The sequence below is a fragment of the Chrysochloris asiatica genome, unplaced genomic scaffold (assembly GCF_000296735.1).
Source record: "Chrysochloris asiatica unplaced genomic scaffold, ChrAsi1.0 scaffold00039, whole genome shotgun sequence".
NCBI classification, from domain to species: Eukaryota; Metazoa; Chordata; class Mammalia; order Afrosoricida; family Chrysochloridae; genus Chrysochloris; species Chrysochloris asiatica.
Genome location: NW_006408557.1, coordinates 19,474,483 through 19,483,941, shown reverse-complemented (window position 1 = coordinate 19,483,941; position 9,459 = coordinate 19,474,483). Strand labels below are relative to the sequence as shown.

The window sequence follows — 9,459 nt, the reverse complement described above, 5'->3', positions numbered from 1 at the left end:
GTGGAGAGATGAAGCTGTTGGGGACTTTAGACACAGAGAGGGAGAGGGGGTGTGTGCTGATGACTGGGGGACATGCTTGTAGTTTATACCCTTTGGATGATTGATGATGCATGGAGAGAGTTGTAACCATAGCAATGAAATTATATACTATAGGATGAATGTAAAACTAATGTTCTCCCATGTAAACTATCACATAATTCACAATAAAACATTAAGAAAAAAAAAAGTTAAGAGGCAAATATACTAAATCAGGAAACCACTACCCCAAATTAACAGATTCTAGCATTTTTTCATGCTTATTTCAGTTATTTTAACATAAAATTTACATTAAAGGGACCCTTCCACTATATCCCTCCCAATCTTGTTTCTCTCCTTCCCCAAGTCTCACTGTTATAAATTGCAGACCTTCTAGTTCATTGTTGTTGTTGTTAAGTGCCATCAAGTTGGTTCCAACCCATAGCAACCCTGTATAGGGTTTTCAAGGAGTGACTGGTGAGCTTGAACTACTGACCTTGAGGATCAAACCAACTTTGCAATCCAGCGCATTACCCCACAGCTCCACACCAGGACTGCTACCTGAGAAAGACTGCTCAACCCTTCACACCAGAGGTTATTCTAAAGCCTGAGTGGAACGCGATACAAGGAAAGACTTCCAGTCCATAGTTCTATAACTTTTTACTGCATTTATGAGGGTACAGTTTGTACATGTGCAAACTTAAACATGTCTCTGCAGTCAGTGAATAACTGCAGATAAGATCTCTCAGAAGTATACTTGTCAGTCTTGCTAGGGAGCCTTCAAAACAAGAGGTCCAATCAAAACAGGGGCTTCTGAGGAATCTACAGGGCCAGTGAAATTCAAGGCAGAGAGATCAACTCAGAAGGTTACAGAGATTCCTAAGGGATAGTCTTGATAACTTTTTGTAAAGGACACTATTAGGAAGAAATTTTAAGAACATTGAAAATTGTGTTGGTGAGAAACAGAACAGGAAATGTGTCAATGAATTATTTTCCATCATGACAATGTACCTGTTTTTGTGTGTGTGTGTGTTTTTGAGGATAGCAGGGGCTATTCTATGAGAATGTCATTGAAAACCTTATCCCATACACCCTACAGCCCCGATCTTATGCCTTCAGACTTCTTTTTGTTCCCCAAACTCAAAGAAAATTTCACGGAAACATGAGTCCCTTGTTGTTGTTGTTGTTGTTGTTGTTATGTACCGTAGAGGCGGTTCAGACTCATAATGACTCTGCACAGGGTTTCCAAGGCTGCAAATATTTACAGGAGCAGAAAGCCTCATCTTTCTCCCACCTTGTATATGTAATGTATCCATAAACAATACACAGAGAAATCTCATATACCAAAAGATGCAGATACTGGTAGTTTGAAGTCCAGTCAGACGATTTCACAATGGCAAAGGTTGGAGTGATGGGCGAGGCGCCAGCATATTTGCTTCATTTATATGTATGTGAATGCAGAGGCCTGGGAGGGTATGGGGTTGGGGGTGGGCCAATGAGAGTCTTCTGTAAAGGAGTAATCCAAGGATACTTTCGATTTATCTGTAATGTTTTAGTTTCTAACAAGGAAAAGTTAGTAATGGTTTGCCTGGGTGATGAAAGGTAATCTTCATAAGAAAGTACTCAAAAATAAATAAAAGAAACTGAGGTCTGGAGTTGTGAGGTTTTTTATATATATGCATATATATATAGAGAGAGAGAGACAGAGAGAGACAGAGAGACAGAGACAGCGCACGCTCTGGTAATGTAGTGGTTACGAATAGGGCTGTGAACCTTAAGGTCAGCAGTTCGAAACTACCAGCCACTCCGTGGGAGAAAGGTGAGGCTTTCTGCTCCCATAAAGATTTACAGCCTCGGAATCCCTGTACAGGGTCGCTATGGGTCGGAACCGACTCGACAGCATTTAACAACAACATATATATATATATAACCTCACAGCTAAGAAGGGATGGATCTGGGATTTGAATTCATGTTTTGTGAAGAAGCCTGGGTTTGTTACCCTCTACTATCAGGCTCCACTACGCTACCAGAGCAGTTTGAAACTACCAGCTGCTCCGCGGGAGAAAGATGAGCTTTTCTGCTCCTGTAAAGATTTACAGCCTCAGAAACCCTGTACAGGGTTGCTATGAGTCGGAACCGACTCCACGGCACATAACAAAACAACAACAACTATCAGGCAGTGGATGAGATGCCTTGGTAATCTGTTGCTGTTATTAAGTGCCATCGAGTCAGTTCTGACTCATAGCGACCCTTTATAGGCCTTCTAAGGAGCAGCTGATAGGTTTGAAGTGCCGACTATTTGGTTCACAGTCCAGTGCTCATCCTACAGCGTCACACCAGGAGTTCTCTTAGTTATCTAGTGCTGCTCTTCTGGAAATACCACAATGGATGCTTTCACAAACAGAAATGTATTCTTTCACAGTTTAGGAGGCTAGAAGCCCAGATTCGGCGTGCCAGCACTAGGGGAAGGCTTTCTCTTTCTGTCAGCTCTGCAGAAAGGTCTTTGTTTCCTTTCAGCATCTGCAGGTCCAGTATTTCTTGGAGATTCCCATGTGTCTTGGCACAAATCTTTCTCTTCACAGTGTAGGGACCCCAGGTCAAAGGATGCAGTCCACTCGTGGCTCTTCTATTTTGGTAGTAGTAGGTCTCTTTCTCTGCTCACTTCTCTCTCTTTCCATCTCTTGCAAGATAGAAATTATAGGGGACACCCCCTGGAAGCTCCTTTACATGAAATCAAGATTAGGATGGAATTAAGGGTATTACAGCCCACCCTTAATCCTCTTATTGGTTTATCACATCAGATCACATCATGGGGAACATCACATAACTGCCACATTCCATCATTAAGTAACTGACAAACCACTGAGAATCACAACCCAGCCAAGACAACAGATATTTTGGGGGAACACAGTTCAATCCATGACATGAGGAGATAAATGGAAGAGGAATAAGGCTTATCACAGGGATATGTGGACCCATACAGAAGATGTGTAATACCTAATGGTGATGTGGGGTGCTAATGGTGAGATTTCAGGTAGCAGGAAGCAGGATGAGAAGTCAACTGGAAGAAGCAGGGACATCTCAATCTCCCTGAAAGTATCACAAGGAGAGAAGGAAGGGCTTCATGTGATCTTTTCTACCACAGTTTGTGGAGTAGATGAAGCCTTCCTTTAATGGACAACAACGCCTTTATAAAGGAGCTCTGGTAGCGTAATGGTTACGAATCAGACTGCTAATCTCAAGGTCAGCAGTTCAAAACTACCAGCTGTTCCATGGGAGAAAGATGAGGCTTTCTGCTCCCATAAAGATTTACAGCCTCGGAAACCCTGTACAGGGTCGCTATGAGTTGGAACCCACTCCACGGCACGTTACAACAACAACAATGCCTTTATATGAATGATGCACTATTGGTGATATGTAGACACTGGAGAGAGATTTGAAAGTATCAGCACCTATAAAACCAAGTTGTGTTACAGAACTTGGAGATAAGGCACCTTGGTCTCAAGCCCTCCTTTGTCCAAGTAGAGGGAATTGAAATCTTTCCTCCTCAATCTCTGCAAAGGAGGAATTGGCTATAGGCAGTGATTCTTAACCACAGTTGTGTGTTATCAACTACCAACTATGGGTTAGATGTTGAACTAAACCCTTTAAAGCATTTGTTGTTAAGTGCCAGTGAGTCAGCTCCAACTCATAGCGACCCTGTGTAGGGTTTCAAGAAGCGGCTGGTGAGTTTGAACTGCTGACCTTTTGGTTCGAAGTGATCTTGCAGTCCAGTGCCTTATCGCACAGTGCCACACCAGGACTCCTTAAGCATTATCTCATTGAATTCTTATATGAGTCCCTCATGCTGTTAATACTACTAGTAGATCCGCTTCATACATGAGTAAACTGATGCACAGAAAATTTTAAGAACATACTTGAGGTCTTAGAACCGGTGAGTGCAGGAGCCAAGATGTGAACCCAGGCAGTTTTATGCAATATCTGTGCAGCCTGAGGAGATAGGCATGAGATGCTTCCAATGATTTTCAATCTGGGAGTGATGCAGAGATTTTACTTTGAAGGACTCTTTGGAATAAGGAGCAGAAACACAACTCAGACTGGCTCAAGCAGAAAAGGAAGGTTATTGGAAAGTCCATGGGCCTGACAGCTTCAGGCACGGCTAGATCCAGAAACTTGTATTTCTCCACTTGGCTCTACTTGCTCCCATAAGCCTTTCTCCCTGTAGTTCCAATCAAAAGCCCACAGCTGATTCTCATTGGCCAGGATTGAGTCACATGCCCGTCTCTGGTTCTGTTAGTCAGAATTGGGCACAGACCCATCCCTGCTATCATGGACTGGAATCAAATCTACCCCAACCCATGGAGGAGAAATGGTCCCAAAGGGAAGTTTTGGAGCTGTGGTGAAAAAAAGGGGGAACAGACACTGCTCAGGAAAGCACCTCAGTTATCCCTTCAGAGAACTTCCCATCTAATGTCTCACTTCATGCAAGGGAAAGTGACACCCAGAGAGCTGTTGGGACTTATCTAAAAGAACATTACAAGTTGTGACAGAGACGGGACCAAAATACAGGTCTCCTTAGCCCTGGCCCTTGCAGACCTCTGCTTGAGACTAGAAGTTCCCAGAAAATGATCTTCTGACCACACCAAGGAATATTCAGCTGCACCCTTGTCCATGAGTTGGACTCTAAGCACAGGAAGAATATCTGAGTCTTCTGCAGCCAGTAGGATAACTATGGGAAGCAGACAAGGCAAGCAAGCTGACCTTTCTCATTTCCCTCCCACCTAGGACCTACTGAGACTGAGGGGGCGAGGAGCAGGCCTCAGGTACCATGAACTGACAGTGACTTGAGAAAGTGTCTTTGGCAGAGATCAGCAATTCTGAGCTAGCCTGAGGCCAAGCAGGCCACTTCTGCTCTCCAAATCTGGTTTCGACCAAATTAAACAAAAAAACATGTGTACACGATGTCTTTTAAAAGTCTTTCATATCCTTTATCACACAGAGACACAGACCAAGCCTGAGAATTTTGTTGTGTCTTCTATTTTGTTGTTGTTGGGTGCCATTGAGTTAGTTGTGCTCAGAGCAACCCTGTGTACAACAGGGTGACACACTGCCTGACCCTGTTCTATCTTCCAGTCATTGCTCTGTTTGACCCCATTGTTGTGGCCACTGTGTTGATCCATTCGTTGAAGGTCTTCCTCTTTTCCACTGACCCTTCTTCTTTTCACTTCAGCAAGCATGATGTCCTTCTCCAGAGACTGATCTTTTCCTGATAACATGTCCAAAGTATATGAGATGAAATCTCTCCATCCTCCCTTCTAACGAGCATTCTGGCTGTATTTCTTTCAACATAGATTTTGTTCATTCTTCTGGTAGTCCATGGTCAATATTCTTTACCAATTCTATAATTCAAAGGAATCAATTCTTTTTTGGTCGTCTTTATTAATTGTCTAACTTTTGCATGCCTCTAAATTTAGCGTAGTAGTTACAAATCGGGCTGCTAATCTCACGGTCGGAGTTTGAAACTACCAGGTGTTCCGCAGGAGAAAGATGAGGCTTTCTGCTCCCATAAAGATTTATAGCCTCAGAAACACTGTACAGGGTTGCTATGAGTCGGAACTGATTCCATGGCACATAACAACAGCAATAACAAAGTTGATTGAAAATATCATGGCTTGGATCAGCTGCATCTTAGTCCTCAAAATGACTTCTTTGCTTTTGAACACTTTAAAGAGGTCTTTTACAGCAGATATTTGCCCAGTCCAATACATCCTTTTGATTTCTTGACTGTTGCTTCTATGAGTGTTGATTGTGGATACAAATAAAGTGAAATCCTTGACAACTTCAATATTTTCTGAATTTTTGTGATGTTGCTTATTGGTCCAGTTGTGAGGATTTTTGTTTTCTTTATGTGCAGGTGTAATCCATACTAAAGGTTACAATAGTCTTTGATCTTTATCAGTAAGTGCTTCAAGTCCTCTTTGCTTTCATCAACTAAGGTTGTTATGTCATCTTTGTATCACAGGTTGTTAATGAGTCTTCCTTCCTCTAATCCTGATGCCGCATTCTTCTTCATATAGTCCAGTTTCTCAGATTGTTTGCTCAACATACTAACTGAAAAAGTATGGTTAAAAAAAAATACAAAGTATGGTGAAAAAAATACAATTCTGACACATACCTTTGCCAGTTTAACACCATTGACTATCACCTTGTTCTGTTTGAACAACTGCCTCCTGTTCTGTGCACATGAGTATATTAAGTGCTCTGGAATTCCCATTCTTCCCAATGTTATCCATAGTTTGTTATGATCTACATAATGCCTTTATAGAGTCAATAAAGCACAGGTAAACATCTTTCTGGTATTTTCTGCTTTCAGCCAAGATCCACCCGACACCTGCAGTGATATCCTTCATTCCACATCTTCTTCTAAATCCAGCCTGAATTTTGGACAGTTCTCTGTCGATGTTCTGCAACCACTTTGAATTCCCTTCAGCAAACATTTACTTACAGTGATACTAGTCTCCATAGCTTTTCATTCTGTTCGTTATATTCTCAGCCTCTGAGCAACCTTAGGTAAGGAGTACATTGGTACCCTCTTGGTCCTGTACAACTTGCTTTTCTTAGAAGTGGAACCCTTCTCCCTACTTGCCTGTAACCTGTCCTTTCCCTTTAGAATGGCCATGTAGTGGCAAGCAGTTTTTCATTCTACTCTGTGAGATCTAGACTCAACACTGGAACTCATCTTCTGAAATTGCTAGGACTGCTGGGAGTTTTGGTGGGATATTTGGTTGTTGTTGTTTTGTTTGTTTAACAAATAAATGTTTCTAACAATTGACCAAAAAAAAAAGGACCTTCTATTTTACAAGGAAGGAAATGAGACTCAGAGAGGAGAAGTGACTTGCCCAAGGTCATAAAGTCAGTTGGTGGCAGAATCAGGATCGAATCCTGAAAATACTGCCCACCAAATTTTGCCCCCATTTCACTACATTGGTGGGTCTCCAATTTGAGTCTGAGTAAGAATCTTGTGCAGATTTTTTAGAAATTCTAACTCCAGACCCACATCCCCAGAAACTCAGGTTCATTGGATCCCGAGTGTGGCTCAGGTATATGCAAGAACTGGTAAGGATTCTTTGGATGCCAGTGTCAGAAACCCAACTCAAAACAAGTTAGGCAAAATTGGGAATTTATTTACACATGAAGTGAAAAATCCTGGGGTCAGAAGGCAGATCCAGGTGCACAAACGTACCTTCAGGAGTCACTTAGTGTCCATCGCTCTCCTCTGCAGCAGACAGTCTCCTGGATGATGCTGACATTGCTGGTCCTCAGAGTGGCAGGATTCTGTCATTTCAAGTCACTGTTGCTATGCATTTGGAGGTCCCACTCTGCAGAGACTCTGGCCCATGTAAACCTCTATGTCATCTTCTCCCATGCTTCCCAAACCTGCGTGAACATCAGTACCATCTGTGCAGCTGTATAAAAATGCAGCTTCCTGGGCCCCACTGCTGACTTACTGAATCATAATTTTCAGTGGTGGGGATTACTGTTTTTTTTTTAGTTTCCCAGAACAATCCATGAGAAGTCGGGTGTAGGAACCACTAGCCAACATACTGTAGCCTCTGCTGTCAAGTCATAGTTGGAGAAATTGACCATTGTGCCTTTCAGTGATCTTTATATGAGGATCCACAGAATAAACTCTCTTCTGAATTTGTTTGTTGTTGTCAAGAGTTGTTGAGTCAGTTCTGACTCAGAGGGACCCCATTTAAGGTTTCTGTAGCTGTAAATCTTTACAGGTGCAGAAAACTTCATCTTTCTGTCTTAGAGCATTTGGTGGATTCAAATTGACAATCTGGCATTTAGCATTCCAGTGCTTATCCAACGGAGCCACCACAATGCCTTCTGAATTTGTTGTTATTGTATGCCATCAAGTTGGTTCCAACTCATAACAACCCTATATAGGGTTTCCAAAAGCAGCTGGTGGGTTTGAGCTCTTTGTAGTATGGGTTAATGTGCTAGATTGCAAAGTCAATTTGAACCACAAGGTTGGACGTTCAAGCTCACCAGCTACTCCTCAGAAACGCTATACAGGGTTGCTATGGGTCAGTACCAACTGAATTGCACTTAACAACAACAATGACATCTTGTGGTTAGCAGCCCAGTGCTTTCCCTACAGAGACATACCATGACTCTTCATCTGAATTTAGTAGCCCAAACATATTTGTTTTTGTTGACAAATGTCTGTGCTTTCTAGGAAACTATGGTGAGAATGTACAAGTTTCCATTTCTACTTTGGCTATTAGGAAACTCAGAGAAAGATCTAGTACTCAGGGACAGTAGCAGCCACACCCTAGGCTTTTGGTTTAATAATCTTTCCTTTCTAAATGGTATAAAATAACACTTTTTTGAGTCATGAACTGTTTTTCTTTTTAAACTTTTTATTGTAAATTTAGTGAAGGTTAACAGACAAGATCATCAACTTTACATTCAACAAATTATACGCTTTGTTTCATCTCAATGATTACAAACCCCTCCCTGCAACAACAGTTATCCTACTTCCTCCCTGTGGCTTCTCTTTTACATCTTATAGTTCACAAATGAGCAAAGCAAAATGTACACATATAAAACAAATATATATATATATATTCATTTAAATGTCCTATGGGCATATTCTGCAAGCCAGCCTCCTGCCTAGAGCCCACAGCTGCTCTGTCTCTCCATGCCATCACCTCTGCCACCATCTCTGTAGGATCTCATGCTCCACTCATGCTCTTCCTTCCTGATGGTCTTAGGATCATCGATTTCTGAAATAAAAGATGAACTACTCCCCCCCTTTTCATTACATATCTTCTACAATTACAGTCCTGACCATCACAATCCTGCTAACAGTTACTCACAATTTAATCATAAAATCTTATCCAAAAAAAAAAAATCCTATCAGCATCATACCCCATCTCCCATCATCATCAGCTCCATCTGAAGAAGAAGACAACTATTCAGTGGGGATTCTACCTTACTCCCTCGTTCTGAAACTAAGGATACTCATGAGAGCTTGTAAGCCAGCCACTTTGTGCCTTTATAGCCCCATTTTTGATAGCCAGTGCCTAGATTGTCCGTCCTTATCAACCCAGTGTACTGAAAAAACAAGCTTTGTTCCTTGATATGAAGAATCCTTCCATTCTGGTTGAAATTTTGAGCAATTGCATCCATAAACAAAGGTCCAGTTCATCCAATTGTAACAATTTACACTTGCTCACAGTGTTAAATATCTTTATCTTCATCTGGTCAAGTTCTGGTCTGCTAGCCATCCAAGCTAGGTCAGCCAAATGGGTGTGAATTGTTTTTCATGGGGTTTAACATCATTAACTTTCTCAGACCCCCTATAGAAGCCAGTTCTTCTTTGGAACATTCTTGACTTTTCCCAAATCCTCCCTGTTCTTCAAAACTCAATTC

At 41.8% G+C, this 9,459-nt stretch overlaps 1 pseudogene; it reads right to left on the bottom strand.

Moving 5' to 3' along the window:
- LOC102822808 overlaps positions 1 to 7,662 on the bottom strand; it is a 26,292-nt pseudogene extending 18,630 nt beyond the window's left edge.
- Between the last annotated feature and the right edge of the window lie 1,797 nt (positions 7,663 to 9,459).